Raw genomic sequence first — 17763 nt, forward strand, 5'->3', positions numbered from 1 at the left:
CAACCCAAATCCGGAGGTCAATGTATACTGCCAAACTCCCAGCTCATCTCCCACCCAGGCCTTGGCCAGAGGCGGGGAAGTGGTGCGCACGCGCACGGCCTCCCGTTCGGCCCCGCCCCCCGTAAGGGCTTCCCTCCTTGCTCTTGGCTCTGGGGCTTGCGCGCTACTTCCCCAGCCTACGACTTCTTCCCGGCCAGGGGCTTCCGGTGCGCGGAGTGCGGTTCCGGGTCGTGGCGCGGCTCGGGGCAACAGGGCTGCTTCTCAGCTGGCCAGCGGCGGTGAGCGGCTGGGGCATGAAGGCGATCCCGGAAAGCGGCTGCTGAGCCGGCCGGGAGGAGCGCCAGTCCCCGAGGATTCCGAGAGTGCGGAGCTCGGGCAGGGGCCGGGAGGCGCGGGGGAGCCGAGCCCTCCCCTCAGGAACGTGTCCCAGGGCCGACCCGGCCCGTAGTGTGGCAGCAGCTTCAGGTAAAGGTTGCCCCAGCCTCTAGCTCCTTCGCTCGCTACCCCCGCCAGCCCACCCGAGGAGCCTGGCGGCCCTCCTCACTCCCCCGCGCTCGGCGCTGCCCAGCGGGCAGCCTATCTGGCCCTTGCTCTGGTCTCCCTTGAGCATCCGTTTTCTGGCCCTTTCGTGGAGGCTGCTATGAGCCTGACAGCTGGTTGTGTGATTTGGGGGAGTAGAAACTAGTGGACCTGGTAGTATTGGGGTTTGGGAGGGTACTGTTGACTCCGACAGTTTCTGGCTGTACCCTCGGCAACATCTAGGTGTCTTAATCTTCATAACGAGAAAATCAAGTTTTTAAAGCATTGTCTGTGTAGTCCCTGTTTCCCAGCTCCCCTTAGCTCCATTGCCCCAAAGGGGTAAACAGCCTCGCAGAACTGTTTTTTTCTAGCCAGATTGCTGCTGGAACTTTGATTCAGCTTTTTGTTTATGGGAGTGGCATAGAGTCTTCTAGATCTGTTTAAGGCTGGGGGAAAAAAAATCATTTTAGTTTAAGCAAGAGCATTACTTTAACCGGAGACCCAAAAGTTGACTCAGAGATTGGCTCAATTTTCATTCTGAATGAAGTGATTTTTGAAGCCTCTCCCAATACCTGGCACTGCGCAAAAGCATCATGTTATAAACCAAAACCAGCAAAGTTCAAAACTGCCCCGTGCGTGAACAGTCAAATGGAGACAGGTGTTTACAAGCATCGGTTAAAGCAAAGTCAACGTTCTCATTCTGTCAATATTTTGACAAGCAGAAGGGGTGGATTCCTAATTTAAAATAGCAGAAAAGAAGGCACCATGTTTTATTCTTCATATTCTGTGAGCTCGCACAAGATGCTCAGTAAACGCTGAAAGAGTTGTTGATGAAGTATTGATATTTGTTTTATCTTTTTCAGTTTACACATTTGCAAGCTTGCTGGGGCCTGTGAGGCATGCTGGCGCTCCCTTTCCCATTCAGCTTTGTGTTCATACCTTCCTTCATCTACTGTGATGCCTGAGTGTACTCACATTCCTCTACACCTCCTGGCTCCTGGCTAACTTTCCAGCTATGCTTCGAAAGGCCCCCTACCCTGATCCTTTACTCTGGCTAAGTAGGACCTAGATGCCTTTGTTGTTTCCTTTGTTTGTTATTTTTTGTAGGACTTTGTCTCTGCCTAGATTTCTCTTTTTCTGTTTCCACCTATTGAGAGGTTACCATGGCCCAGCTGAAATTGGCCTTCCCTCAACCAGCTCAGGGCAGTCTCAGCTGGAAATGATTTCTTTTCTAGAATCCTATAAACACTCATTATTATATCTACAATTATTTCACTTAGCAAACATCTACTGAGTATGGATATATACCAGGTACCATGCTAGACAATGTAGAGATAAATAAGACTCAGATCTTGTCTGCTCAATTTAGTGAGTGAGATAAGGAAATAATTCTAACACAGAATGGTATGTACACTGTGGGAGAGTTCTTTCTGTGATCCAGTGGTAGCACAGAAGAGGGGGCGTTATTCACTTTTGAGGAGTGTGCTATGTCCAGGTAATGTTTCATAATGTGGGGTTAACTAAGCTTTGTTATTTACTATATTGGAGATTATGTTAGGTTTCTCTTGTTTAATCATTTTAACCTCAATTCACAGATTAGGAAGGCTCAGGATAAATTACACATCTGGTATGAGACAGAGCCAGGATTCAAACCCAGGTCTGTCTTATGCCTACATCCGTGCCTTTTCCATTATGTGTTTTTCTTTTCTCACACCATAGCTCTCTGTGTGCAAATACATATTGAAACAGCTATACAAGAGAAGAAATACCAATGTCAATATGAATGTCAGATAGTCCTCTAAATGTAGAGAAGACCTTAATCTTCCAAGGCAAGAAGGTAGTAGGTGGGTCAGCTCAACGTTGAATGAGTGGACCAGACATTCTGTAGAGAACAACCATGGATGCTGGCTTCAATTTTTGGTCCTTCATCTTGCTAGATATGTGACCTTTGGCAAGTTTCTTGATTCTAAGTATTATTTCCTTCAAGTATAGTTTGGGATGGGGGATGATAGAGACTTCATGAAGTGTTGTGAGCTAATGTGGGTAAAGGGCCTGATTCGTGGCAAGGTTCCCCTGAAAATAGCTGTAAGATGCAAAGATGCAATGCCTGTGGCATGGTTTTAGAGTAGTGAGTAGACCAGCCTGAATAAATCAAACCATTGCTTCTTTCAGTGGGAATACTGGGAAGTAAAGTTGGAGGGTCAGGAGGGGGTCAGAGTCAGGGCTTGTGTGTTGGGCAAGAGAGGTCACTTCCAGTTTCTGCTCATAACCTTCCCTGTTAATAAATACCTTGAAGATCTATGTTTCATTCAGCTGTGCCAGGGAAAATGTTAGACCCAGGGATACAGAAAGGAGTATAACCAGGTCCCCACCCTGAGGTTGTCGACACTCCCATGGGGCAGACATGTTTGTGCAGGTGAACCACAGTAAAGCGTAGTAGGTACTAAGATAGCAGTCCCCACAGGGTACTGTGGAGCACAAAGGAGGAAACAATGATAACGGTAGCTAATGAGCACTTGCTGTGTGCCAGCATTGTGTTAAATGCATTCTCTCATTCATTCCTCTATAGGATGGTGTTATTAGCGTTCTGATTTTACAGATGAGGAAACTAGAGCACAGAGGTTAAATGAATTCCTTTAGTTTATGCAGTTGTTGGAGCTGAGAGTAGAGGGGATTATCTGCCAGACTTCGGTAACTCCACTCTTCGGCACTACGCCATGTTGTGTCTTTGTGATGTGGGTGGCTTCGGAGAGGAGCTAGCCCTTGAGCCCCAGCTTCAGCGTGTGCCCGTCACCATGCTGGGCAGTAGGAATAATGAGGAATGAACATGGCTTCTGCGCTCAAGGAACTCATCACCTCATCTGTCCCGTTAAATATATATACTTAAGTGGGGTGTTTGTTTTGCTTGTTGATTCATAACTGAAGACTTTAGAAACTATTGCATTTCAGTAGATTATATGTGCTTCAGCTGAGAGAATTTGCTGTAAATCTGTTATTTTGATATGTAGGCCTTATTGTTAAGGACGCAGCAATAGATGCCAAATTATTATGACAAGGAATTCTGTCACATTGCATTTTTTCTCTTATGGGAGGTACCCTGACCTTGTGTTTTCTGTGAGTTTGAAGGTTTTGACTCAAAAGTTAGTACATTTCAGCTTGTGTTAAAGTAATTGAGTGCTTATAGTCATCGTTAAATGTTTCTGTATACCTTATTTCCTTCAGTCTTTATTTTTCTGTGAGCTAGGGTATTACCAATTTAACACGAGTAGCCTAAGCCTTAGTGGTTAAGTGTGTTACCCAAGAGTCATACAGCTAGTGAGTTGATAACGCAAAAAAAAAAAAAAAGTTGGCCAAAAGAGTAAACAAATATTTATTAATTTAGTTCTCTTTTGAACTCTACCTCAGGAGTGTCCAACTCAAATGCCCATGATGTAATATAAAGAGTAGGACAGACCTTGTGAACTGGAGGGCCCATGACCAGTCAGTCTGAAGGCAGCAGTCACTACTCAGCTCCAGTTGCTTGTCGCCGTGTGAGGAAGTGGACCCAGTGTCTCTAGATCTTCCAGTTGTTTTCAAGAGATGCTGGAAATCTGGATTTTAATGTATTTAGTTTATAAAACTGCCCTTAAAAAAATTATCATGTAGACCAAAACACATTTGTGGGCTGTGTACAGTCTTAGGCTGCCTGATTGTGAACTCTGACCTACCTGCTCCCTGAAATTTTGATACCCACTGTTCAAAGCAGGAGGTACAACAACTGTTGTGATTATTGATCAGAAATCTACTGGTGAATTGCTAGAGTGAGGGGGTGTTGTATTTGACTCATACTGATATCTTTGGGGAAGTGGCAGGGTAAATGCTTTTATTGTATGATCAGGCTAAATTTCTGGAGGGATGGAGTTTGGATGAGGTGATGATGACCCTGTAATACTTTTGTGCCCTTAGCACTTTAAATGCTGCCAGATCTCTTGTCTCCTTTGGTACTCTCTACAGTACATGAAGTGAACAAGGGGGGTTATCATAACCTCTTGAGATGAAGAAATTGGTGCCCAGTGAATTACAGTTTAGTAGAAAGTGCACTAGACTGAGAGGGACTTGAATTCTGAATGCAGGTATGCCACTAACAGCCTTTTGGTTTTGGTCAAGTCACTTACAAATCTTTGTATCTTATTTCCAATCTGGATGATAATGAGGGAGCACAATTGAAGTCTTGGTGAGGTCTTTTCAGGATGCCAAGCTTTCTGATTCTAATTGACATGCTTAAAGCTGCACAACTGATTACTGGCAGACTCCAGTGGAGAACAGTTCAGATCTAAAATGCTGCTTCTCTCTTTTTTTGGGGGGGTGGTGGTGGTACGCGGGCCTCTCACTGTTGTGGCCTCTCCCGTTGCGGAGCACAGGCTCCGGACGCGCAGGCTCAGCGGCCATGGCTCACGGGCGCAGCCGCTCCGTGGCATGTGGGATCTTCCCGGACCGGGGCACGAACCCGTGTCCCCTGCATTGGCAGGCGGACTCTCAACCACCGTGCCACCAGGGAAGTCCTTGCTTCTCTCTTGATGGCAGGTGGGGAGCCACTGTTCAGCTCTTCCCTCTGTTCTTTGTTCATTACTTCTGGGAAAGGACCTCCCCAGATGCATACAGTGCTTTGTTGACTCTGTATACACAAGATTGGAAGGAGGCAGAGAGACACCCAGCCTAGTGAGAGAAATATGGTCAGGAAGCTTCCAGCCCAAGAGTTTAATTTATTTTTATTTTAATACCCAGCTTCCACAAGGTGAAAATTAAAGAAATATTGGTGTTCTAGATATTTGTTTTCATTCATACTCTATCGTATAAGGAAATAACATAGAATATAAAAAAATGAAGAAAATAAATCCTGAGCAGTCATTCAGAATTTATTAACTCTAGTTGGCAGCAGTCTAGGCATATTGAGGAAATAGATTTAATATAGGAAACACAAAATTTGGACCCAAGGAAGAAAACAGTTTTAAATAATGCAAGTGAGAAAAATGGGAGAAGCCACTTAACAAAACTTAAATTCTGGAAATAGCAAGAAGGTATTAGAATAGTGGAATTAAATTATGGTAATCGCTTGTGAAATAAATTGAATATTATGTCACATTTACCCCTAAATACATGCAGTGTTAGAGTCATACTTGAGTATACTTTTATGAATATGCTTTTATTATTGATGCTCTCAAAATGGACCAAATGTGTAAAACTTCAAAAAAAATAACATTTTTTAGTTCCCTATGGACTCATTTTAAGGTACTGTATTATAAATAAATACTGTTTCAGCAGAGACATAGGTAGAAAATTGTTTGAAAGATGGTTTTCTTTTTAAAACAAGTAAATTATTAATCTGTACTTTAGTTGCTGACATGTAGGAGACTAACAAAGAAGAACTGAGGTGCAGACTTGAATCTTGAAGCAGTGTGAGGTGGGGCTTTGGAGTCACACCCACCTGGATTTGAATATTGGCTCTTTCGGTTATTAACTGCATGATCCAGACAATGCAAAATGAGGACAGTACTGCCAGTCTCATATGATACTTGTGAGGATTAAATGAAACAGTTTATGTAAGTACCTAGTACCATGATGCTTTTGGAGGGCTGTAGGTACCTGCATTCAGAGGCACAAGCCATTCAGATGTTAGTATAATGTAACAAGAAATGATTTTATGGAGTGGTTGTAAAGGAATGAGACTTGTTTTCATGCCTGGATCATGAAATTAGTCTTGTTAATTTCTAGTTGTGCTTTGTGAATTGGTGTACCTGTCAACTGTGCACTGTTGAGAAAAGGGTTTCAGTATGCTATTTTTAGGCTGTTAAATGAATTGATCTGTTAATTAACAATAAACACTTTCAGTTGTTTATATTACCTTTTTGTGTGCCCATGAGTATCTTCTGAAGTTGTTAGAACTAGGAGTATATTATGTTCTCCTCGTCCCCATCTTATAAATGCTGAAACTGAAGCTTAGAGAAGTAAAGTGATTAAAGGTAGAGAGCTACTGATAATGGCAAAGCTGGGATTTGAACCTTTGGTTTTTTTACTCTAAATACCACAGTGCTTTTGTCGCTATTCCATGCTGCTCTAGATTTGGTTATTGGAACTGGCCCTTGTTTTGGGAGGATCATCAGCTGTGGCCCTTCTTACTCATTTTAAACTTAATGCCTGTAGGGGACTTCCCTGGTGGTGCAGTGGATAAGATTCCGTGCTCCCAGTGCAGGGGGCTGGGGTTTGATCCCTGCTCAGGGAACTAACATGCATGCCGCAACTAAGAGTTCACACGCCGTAACTAAGGAGCCCGCCTGCTGCAAGTAAGGAGCCGGCAAGCTGCAACTAAGGAGCCTGCCTGCCGCAACTAAGACCCAGCGCAACCAAAATAAATTTAACAAAACAAAACAAAACAAAAACTTAATGCCTGTAGAAAGTTGTTATTGATTATGTTACGAGAGTGCTTGGTTACAGGTATACTCTTATGATTTGAAGTTTAATGATTTAATAAAACTCTAATAATACTCATTGCTGGCAGAGGTTGGTAGTTAGATGATCACCCATATCAGTAGTGGGAATAAAAATTGGTAAAACTTCTCTGGAAAGAACTTTGGCAGGATTTTTCACAAGCCTTTTTAAAAAGTCATGTATGGGGCTTCCCTGGTGGCGCAGTGGTTGAGAGTCCGCCTGCCGATGCAGGGGACACGGGTTCGTGCCCCGGTCCGGGAGGATCCCACATGCCGCGGAGCGGCTGGGCCTGTGAGCCATGCATGGCCGCTGAGCCTGTGCGTCCGGAGCCTGTGCTCCGCAACGGGAGAGGCCACAAAAGTGAGAGGCCCGCGTACTGCAAAAAAAAAAAAAAAAAAAAAAAAAAAAAAAGTCATGTATGCCTTTTGAGCTTGTAATCCCATTTCTAAGAATCTTTGTTAAAGAAATAATCAGAAATGTAGAAAAATGTTCATGTTCAGAGGTGTTCACTGTGGAAGTATTTATAATAACAAAAATTAGAAACAACTTTAGTAGCCAACAAAGAGGTAAGAGAAATGGAAAAGCCATAGAATGGAAATATTGTACAAGCATTTTAGATGTTTTAGAAGAATTTTAGTGACTTAATATGCTCATCATATAATATGAAGTGAAAGAAGGATATAAAACTAAAGTATGATCTCAATTAATGTCAAACACACAAAGAAAAAAACAGGTGGTTAGATTATAGGTCTTTATGCTCTTCTGTTTTCCAAAATACTCTCTGATAAACATAAATTACTTTTCAATAAAAAATCCTTTTAATTAACTTGTAATTGAGAAATATGAGTAGAGCTAGTGCACATCATTTTGACCAAAAAGTTTTTCCTGAACAGGTGATCTGAAGTTATATTGGGTTGGCCAAAAAGTTCATTTGGTTTTTCTGTACGATGGCTGTAGTAGCACTTAGTTGTCTTTAACTTCATTCGAAACAATTTTGTTAGATTGTATTGTGACAGCTATCATATCAGCGTACATTTAAAAAAAACTTAAAATTGGTGAATTTTTGTGTAGCCATTTTAATATTGAAGATGGAAGATAAAAAAAGCAAAATTTTCGGCATATTATGCTTTATTATTTCAAGAAAGGTGAAAATGCAACTGAAACGCAAAAAAAGATTTGTGCAGTGTATGAAGAAGATGCTGTGACTGATCGAACGTGTCAAAAGTGGTTTGCAAAGTTTCATACTGGAGATTGAAGTTTCATACTGGAGATTTCTCGCTGGCCGATGCACCACGGTCAGGTAGACCATTTGAAGTTGATAGCGATCAAATTGAGACATTCATTGAGAACAATCAACGTTATACCACACGGGAGATAGCCGACATACTCAAAATATCCACATCAAGCCTTGAAAATCATTTGCACCAGCTTGGTTATGTTAATCACTTTAATGTTTGGATTCCACCTAAGGCGAAAAAACCCTTCTTGACCATATTTCCGCATGCAATTCTCTACTTAAACGTAATGAAAATGTTCCGTTTTTAAAACAAATTGTGATGGGCGATGAAAGGTAGATACTGTACAATAGTGTGGAATGGAAGAGATCATGGGACAAGCGAGATGAACCCCCCACCAACCACACCAAAAGCCAGTCTTCATCCAAAGAAGGTGATGTTGTGTATATGGTGGTATTGAAAGCGAGTCCTCTCTTATGAGCTCCTTCTGGAAAACCAAATGATTAATTCCAACAAGTACTGCTCCAAATTAGACCAACTGAAAGCAGCACTCGACAGAAAGCATACAGAATTAGTCAACAGAAAACGCATAATCTTCCATCAGGATAACGCAAGACCTCATGTTTCTTTGATGACCAGTCAAAAACTGTTACAGCTTGGCTGGGAAGTTCTGATTCATCTGCCATATTCACCAGACATTGCGCCTTTGGATTTCCATTTACTTTGGTCTTTACAAAATTCTCTTAATGGAAAAAATTTCAGTTCCCTGGAAGACCGTAAAAGGCACCTGGAACAGTTCTTTGCTCAAAAAGATTAAAAGTTTTGGGAAGATGGAATTATGCAGTTGCCTGAAAAATGGCAGAAGGTAGTGACACAAAACAGTGAATACGTTATTCAATAAAATTCTTGGTGAAAATGAGAAATATCTTTTATTTTTACTTAAAAACAGAAAGAACTTTTTGGCTAACCCGATAGGATTGTATTTTCAAGCTAGTTTTAACCTCAGTTGTTTTACACTTAGGATATGGTTTCCTGTATCTTGACATACATGATGTTGAGGTTCCCAGGCTAGCACTCCTCTCCTCCTCAAAAATATCTTGAAAGAAGGGTCATATTTGTGTAGGTGGTACCAGTGTCCCAGTGCTACCATCACCTCTTTAGTGGCCAGTGGGTCAGTGAGTAGCCCTGTGACAGCTCTGTCTTTCAGAAAGAGTACATGCCTATTATTTGTAAGGCTGGTCATTGGTATATAGAGCTTTTTTTGTGAGTTGAATATTTGTACCTTGGTAAGTGCTTTTTTGGTATGGAAAAGTGTAAGTGTGAATTTCTATCTCACTTTTGAAAAATTTTGTAAGAAAAAAAGATCAAAGTTTGACTTTTATTTTTTGTGATAGCAGTATTCAGGATGTATGAATATTAAAACGTCATGAAGAATTGTGTCTTTTACTCTTTTCTAATTATATACTTCCTAAATGAAATTACAGTAGTTTCAGCATGTACCGTTAAGCATGTCTAGTTTTTTTAAAAATGTGCATGGTAATTCTCGTATATACAATATACAAAAGCATGCAGAAATTTAACGAAGTATTTGAGCATATTTAAATTAGGAAAATACCAGGCAAGATGTTTCGTTTTGTAAACTGCTTCTGTCCAAAGCATTCTGTATATTATCAGAATGAAAAATGACAGCACTTTGTCATCTGTTCAAATTGATATTGCACTCTTTGCAATGACAGCTGAAAAGGCCCACAGGTGCCATATAAAGAGGTGACCATGTTGTCATATTTCATTTCGGCATCCCTCTGCAAAGCCATAATTACCTAATTAGGTTGTTAATTAGGAGATTAGCATTTCACTGTATTGATAGAATGCTCTTTACCGGCGTGGGGCTAGATACAGATTTGTCTGCCCTAATTTATAATCTCTGGCTTTTTTGTGCTTATTTATTTGCTTAAGATCCTGATGTGGGGCAATTCAGTTTACCTGAGAAACAGTTTGTTTACAAGCCAATGAAGCTTTGATCGCAGGATTAAAGTTGCTGAGTTAAAATAAGAACAGAATAAAAAGGGTGGTCACATCCCCAAAATGATAATAAAAATTCTGAGTTGGTATAACTTGTGTTCTCATTAGCATAGGGAACAAGCACATGATAAGAATTGAAATTGTTGGTATTAAGAAAAAATCCAAAATACAAAAATGAAGTCTGAAATGTGATAGAGATTTATATGTATCTAAACTAGGTGAGGGAAACTAGTTATCTTTAATAATAAATCTCTGTCACTTGTACTTGAGACATAAAATGTGTTAAGTATTTTTAATGTATTTCAGAAGCTGAAGCTTGGTTAATGATTTCAGAACAAATATATTCAGTCTTCAGTTTAGACTTCCTTAGATAGTCATCATGCATCAGGGTTTATTTCATTTGTACCTTCTGATCTTTAGTTGGTGCTTGGAACATTCTCTTCCCACAGTCTTTGCAGTCCTGAGTGCTTATGGAATTTGAAGTATTTCACAGTAACCTTCACTTGGTGAGCTATTTGGAGTTAAGTGGTGTTTCTATCAAGTATGTGGACATTCTTTTTTGGTGGGGAGAAGTGGGCTGGCAAAAAAAAAATTTCCGCTTATTTTTACTCCAGTGCAAGATTTGACAATAATGTTTGTGATTTGCATTGTATATACCTTTACCACTCTTTCCAGTTAAGGAGATTTAAGTCCTAAAACTGAACAATGTTAGGAGTACCATTCCCCCTGGGGTAGTAGTTTACCTCCTTTTGATTATATTTAGTATTAGCGATTAAAGTTGTAGAAAGTACATATGTGCTTAAGCCCTTTTCCCCATGGTTGTTATGAAAAATTGGATTTGGCTGTATCTGTAATTTTCTTCAAAATTAAAAAAAATTTAAAATATTTTATATGAAGAAAATATTACATGCAAAATGTTCTATTTAGTCAGTTCAGTTTTTTGCTTAACTGCAATCATTCACTTATTCAGTCAGCATTAGCTGAATATATATTAGGCATTAGTCATATGTCTGGGAATCGAGCAATGAAAACTACGGGCACGGACCCAGTGCTCGTGGGATTTGCAGTCTAGTAACAGAAGTGCAGCGTAGTTTGAGGAGTAAAGCCTAGCGTGAGAAGTGTTAGAGTAATGAGAGTCAAGGTGAGTATGGAGGAGTACCTACCCTAGACTTGATAAGGTCAAACCTTCCAGGCCGGTGCTGTCTAAATTGGGATCTGAAGGGTGAAGGAGAAAGTGATGTTTAAGCCAAGTGGAAGGAGAGAAAAAACTGTTTTAAAGGCTAGAAGAACACTAAAAGTTGAGAATGGCTAGAGTAGAAAGAACAAGGGGGATAAATGGAAGATGGGGCTGCAGAGGAAGCAAGTTCAGTTATATTAAAGAGTTTGGGACGTTATTGAAGGGTCTTAAGACAAGTTAGGAAGCACTTGCTATAGCCTAGGTGAGAGAAGGTGGGATTGGATAATGGAGAGAAAGAGAATGAATGAAATCTAGAGAGAGAAGAGATGCATAGTATTGGTAATTAAATGGCGGTAGGCTTCACAGAAAGGAGTCAAGGATTCAAATTTGGACATTCTATTTGTTTCCTAATTTTAAGTATGAGAATATGTGTTTAAGTACCTCATAGAGAAGAGGTCCATGAGTCTTATTTTCCAATATGACCCCAAAATATACAGTACTAGCAACTAGTTTTCTTTTTGGTGAATTGGGGAGAATACTAACATTTGAGTGTCACTGTTGGGCCCTACCTTGTGAGAGCAGCTTTGTGAGGTATGAGATAATGTCTTACTGAGGTCCAGAGGAATTGTGACTTTGCCAGTTTTCTCAGCTACTGGGTGGTAGAATTGGGAGCACACACAAGCTTTCCAAAGCCTTTATGTTGTCTGTCATGCCATGTTGTCTTCCTTGTTGTGTCCCCCTCCCTTTGTTTATTCCAAAGTGAAGAGAATTACTCCCCAAGGACCAGTAGCTCAGTAGGTTGCTGACAGAGGCATTGTGTAAACTCTGTGACTTCCCAGGCCCAGCTCTGGGGTGGATTAAAGCAGTGTCTGGTGCTTTGGAAGGAGAAGCTGCTCAGTGCAGGAGTGCTTGCTTCAACAAAGTCACAAGTTCTGTTGTGTTTTCTGGCACTAGGCTTTAATCTCCCCCAATAAGAAATGTAGATCGGCTACCTCCACACAAGGTCACTAATGTATAGAAAGTTCTCCTCCTTTCCCCAGGGGAAAAGTCTTGAAATCTCTGATTCTTGGGTGAGGAATTTGACATCTCTTTGATGTAATCAACTTGTATTACAAATTGTTTAAAAAAATTTTATGGTTACTGTCACCAGTACTGTTCAATTAAGTGATTTGTTGGTATCCTTGTGTTGGAATCACCTGAACTAGAAGAAATTCTAGGGTGCAGCATGGATTCTAGCCTCTCTGTGTTTCTACCCCACCCCCTTTTAAAATTGAGATATAATTCATGTATCATAACATTTACCCTTTTAAAAGTGTACACTTTAATGGTTTATCACCCCCAAAGAAACCTCATACCCATTAGCCCTCACTCCTCATTTCTTCCTCCGCTACCACTGGCAATCATTAATCTACTTCCTGTATCTATGGATTTGCCTGTTCTGAACCTTTTATATAAATGGAATCACACAATATGTGGCCTTTTGTGTCTGGCTTCTCAGCATAATGTTGTCAAGGTTCATCCATATTGTAGCATATATCAGTACTTCATTTCTTTTTTTAAAAAATAAATTTATTTATATATTTATTTTTGGCTGCGTTGGGTCTTTGCTGCTGCACGCGGGCTTTCTCTAGTTGCTGTGAGTGGGGGCTACTCTTCGTTGTGGTGCACAGGCTTCTCATTGCGGTGGCTTCTCTTGCTGCAGAGCACGGGCTCTAGGCGTGCGGGCTTCAGTAGTTGTGGCACGAGGGCTCAGTAGTTGTGGATCGCGGGCTCTAGAGCACAGGCTCAGTAGTTGTGGCGCACGGGCTTAGTTGCTCCGCGGCATGTGGGATCTTCCCAGACCAGGGCTCGAACCCATGTCCCCTCCGTTGGCAGGCGGATTCTTAACCACTGTGCCACCAGGGAAGTCCAGTACTTTATTTCTTTTTATTGCTGAATAATATCCCATTGTATGGAAGTACCACATTTTGCCTATCTGTTCATCAGTTGATGGAGGTTTGGCTTGTTTCCACTCTTTGGCTATTATGAATAATACTGCTGTGGACATTCTTGTACAAGTTTTTGTGTGAGCATATGTTTTCAGTTCTATTGGGTGTATTACCTTGGAGTGGATTACTGGGTAATAAGGTAACTCTGTTTAACAGTTTGAGGAACTGACAAATTATTTTCACAAGTGGCTGCACCATTTTACATTCCCTCCAGCAGTGTATAAGGTCTGCCGCCTTTCTGCTTCCACTTTCTTCAGGCTTTCTATTGCTCTGGTCTGGACTGGAAGCAACCCTAGGCATTCCATGAGCCCTTTTGTCTTGATGAATGGGAAATTTTCCAATTTTATCTCTTCAACTACATTCACTCTACAAGCATATGTGTACCAGGCCTTATACTGGACGTTAGTGACAGGAAGCCAAATAAGGCTTCTAGTCCTTTCTTCTTAAGGACTCCACAATCCAGTAGTTGGAACTTCTTACTAGGACATGCAGGGAGAGGGAAAAGCCAGTGAAGAAAGTACAGTTGACCCTTGAACAACATGGGTTTGAACTGCACCAGTCCACTTACAGGCAGATTTTTTTTTCAATAAATACAGTACGACAGGATCTGTGATTGGCTGGATCTGTGGATGTGGAACCATGGATGCGGAGGAGGGAGGGCCAACTATGGGACTTGAGCATCCACAGATTTTAGTATCTGCGGTGGTCCTGGAAACAATCCCCCAGGTTTACTGAGGGACGACTGTAACTGCTTAGATATTTGTGGATTTCCACAGCACAGATCCTAACTTTAGAATCTAGGCAAAGGTTGAGTTGATTTTCGGAGATTTTCGGGGGTTTCTTTTTCTTGGCCCATCCTTTAACTACAGTCATCCTCCTGTATTTGCAGGGTGTTGGTTCCAGGACCTTGAGGATACCAAAATCCACAGATGCTCAAGTCCCTCATGTAAAATGGCATAGTACAGTTGGCCTTCCATATCCTGGGTTCTGCTCTGTGCATTCATCCAACCAACCAAATTTGATCTGCAGCTGGTTGAATCTGCAGATGCCGAACCTGCATATACTGAGGGAGGACTGTTTTACTGTTCCTTGGGTTTTGTCACTAGGTTACTGCTCATTTCCTTGCATATTTTCCCTGGGTAAGCTCATTCACATCCATGGCTTCGTCTGTCATTTATATGTTAATGTCTTCCAAATTTGCTCAGATCTTTCTCCTAGGCTTCAGGTTTGCCTGTCCTTCACGTGTCACTTATATGTTGTTGTCCCAGATTTGCTCAGACCTTTCTCCTGGGCTGTTAGGTTTGCATCATGATGGATCTCTGTTTGGGTAATCCATGGACATCTCAAGCTCATTGTGTCTGAAACATAGTTCCTCATTTCCCCTCTCCCTGTTAAGCTGTTCCTACTTTTCAGTTCACAGTTTCATTTGTTGGTGCTGTCATGCAAGCCGTACACTTTCGCCTTCTCCTTAACCCTCCACATCCACTCAGTCACCAAGTTCTACCAATTTTATCTCCTAAATATTTTTTTAAACTATTTCTTAAGTTCATAGGCCTATCTTTCACTGCCTTACTTTGGATTTCATCATCTCTTCCCTGAGCTGTAGTCACAGCTTCATAACTAATCTTGTGTCTTGTCCATCAGATTAATTTTCTGTGCAACTGCCAGAGCAGTCTCTCTGAAATGCTAACCTAAACAGCAGCTTTGAACTCCTGGTAGTTTTAGTTGCTAACTACATGTTCTGCTGTATGTTATTTTAGTGCCTTTTCTCTTTGAAAAAAGCTGGATGAATGAATCATCTTTGAAGATTCATTTTAGACCAGGGAATAATAGCAGTAACAATAATAGTAAACATTTGTATAGTGCTTACCATGGGCCTGGTGCTTTTATACACATATAACATATATGATTTCTTTCAGTCCTCACAATAATCCTATGAGATAGGCACCAAAATTGTTCCCATTTATAGATGAGGAAGCGGAGGCACAGAAATTGTTACTTGCCTTAGGTCCCATGGTGAGTGAGTGGCTGAGTCCAGATTTGAACCTAGGCAGTCTGATGCTCTTAAGTTTCTCCTGTGTCCCTTTCCCCAACCTTCCTGATTCCCTCCACTTCCCCCACTCCAAAGGTTAATTATCTTCTCCCTGCTATTGCAATAACCTATGCAGGGCCTGATGTTAATCCGCGGTTCATAGGACAGATCGGGAGCACATTTTATTTTAAACATTTTTGAACAAGGAGCCAGCATTATGGACTGTTTAATTGCCTGCTCCCTCTTGCCCCTGTCTTAAGGTGGCTAAGTTGGAAGTGATCACTTCCATTACCTTGATCTTAGTCACCTCTGTGAAGCCTTGTCTGAGCATCTAGTTTCCTTTAGATAGCTTTCCTTTGTGTTTCCATAGTACTTTGTTATATAGAATCCTCCAGCATTGCTCTCATCCTTTACTGTGACCATTTATGTACTCTTCTTCTTGCTTGACTGTAAGCCTTTTGGGGATAGGGACTATGACTTGTTACTTTATACTCCTAATTCCCAGCATGTAGTAGGTATTCACACTTGTCGAATTTCTTGAATGAACAGGTAAGTCCGACCCATATCTAGACTAGTGAGAGAAGAGGATTCAAAGTGTGATGAAATGGACTTAACCTGGAAATTCGAGGCAGCATATAATAGCTGTTCCGAGCAGGGGTTGTGGAGCCAGGCTGCCTAGGTTTTATCTTGGTTCTACCTCTCACTAGTTATGGGGCCTTGGGCAAGTCTCTGCCTCAGTTTACTGATTTGTAAAACATAAATAGTAATAGAGTCCACCTCTAACAGTTTTGTAAGTGATGTAAGTGTAAATAAGTAAGCAGCCTTCTGGAATCAGAGAATTAATTATTCTACTTAAAGTGTATTTTGTGAAACACTCCCACCCTAACTGTATACCATTATAGGCAGAATGAAGCCAGTCCTGCTGCTCTATCCTCATGTTTGATCCATCTGGTAATAGTTTTTTTTAAAAAGGTAATCTAGAAGATATAAAATATACTTGTCAAAGTTAGTGCAGTTTTGTTAATAATAATAACAGTTACCATTTATTGAGGTTATGAAAGTGCCATTCAAATGAAAGTACAAGGCACCTTTCACAGTCACAGAAAAATAGTTTGGGGATTATCTGCTAGTTTAGATTATTTTATGCTGTCCTTCCTTCATTAGGAGTTGAATAAATAAGTTTGATAGTTGACAGCTTATTTTCCCTCCAAACAAATGTAGCTAGAGCAGGAAGAGTCAAGAATATTGCATCTTGGATTTGAATAGTGCTTTTTTACTTTTTGTAAGTATCCCTATGAGGTGGATAAGTAGCACATAGGTTATGGATATTTCACTGCTGAGGGAACAGAGGCGGAGGCACCTAACTCACCTGAAGTCATCCCATAGCTAGTCCCTACGCAGGCTACAGGCAGTAACCTGGAATTCCAGATGTGTTTACTAACTTTAACGCTTCCTAGAACGTAGTTCTAGGAAGCAGTTTCTATACATAATAGCATTTTTTAGAAAAAGGTATGATAGTGCTCACTCAAATCAGTCAGTGTGGTTTACCTTTTAGAGGGTTTGCTGCCAAAATCTTGATGCTATTAAAATCTTTGTCAAAAAAGGAATTCCTCATACCTCTGTTCTTAGAGTCTGAACCACGGCACCGTGATATAAGTAGAACATGCAGTGGAATTCTTCTGGCCTTTGAGGGAAAACAGTATGAAGCAAAAACACACAAACCTTTTTACTTGAACCCTGGGTGAACATCCGATTACATTCTCCTCCTCCACCTCCTCCACCTCCTCCACCTCCTCCACCTCCTCCACCTCGCATGTGATTGGAGTAGAATTTGAGAGCTGAAAAGGCCCTTCTTAATAGTTCATCCTCCCCATTTAACAGATGCAAAAAATGGACTGATGTGTAAAACAGGTTTAAAGAGTTTTAAAGAGGTAACTTGTCCAAGGCCATGTAAGTAGGTCCCTGGTAATTAGGGAATTGGAAGTCGGGTTTCCTGAGTGGTGCTTGCAATAAACTGTGTTGCTTCCCTCAATGGATGATATGGTTAACCTGAGAGCCAGGTTAACATAACTATTGAATTCTTCTACTTGGTTAAGCAAACTTCAAATATTGAGGAGACAATAAAAGGAAAATACATCTTAGACTGTAGCAGGAGAACTATCTACTGAACCAGCACCATGGATAAGGGCCCTTTTTTTTGCCCTTTTTTTTTTTTGAAAATCATGGCGCCACCCTTTGGGAACAGGAGAGATTTGTTTTGTCTGTTTATTCCACACTGAGCCCTTGCTGGATGCCAGCCACTTTCTACTAGAAACTGGCAGTACA

The 17763-nt window shown here is 41.1% G+C and overlaps 1 protein-coding gene across 1 annotated transcript in view; it reads left to right on the plus strand.

The window, feature by feature from the left end:
• Positions 1 to 369: 369 nt before the first annotated feature.
• MAPKAP1 (MAPK associated protein 1) overlaps positions 370 to 17763 on the plus strand; it is a 229780-nt gene continuing 212386 nt past the window's right edge. Inside the window, exon 1 of the mRNA XM_079705813.1 lies at positions 370 to 465. The gene's annotated coding sequence lies outside the window, so the exon portion shown is untranslated. The remainder of the gene's footprint in view (positions 466 to 17763) is intronic.

This window comes from Hyperoodon ampullatus, assembly GCF_949752795.1.
Source record: "Hyperoodon ampullatus genome assembly, chromosome: 6".
NCBI lineage: Eukaryota > Metazoa > Chordata > Mammalia > Artiodactyla > Ziphiidae > Hyperoodon > Hyperoodon ampullatus.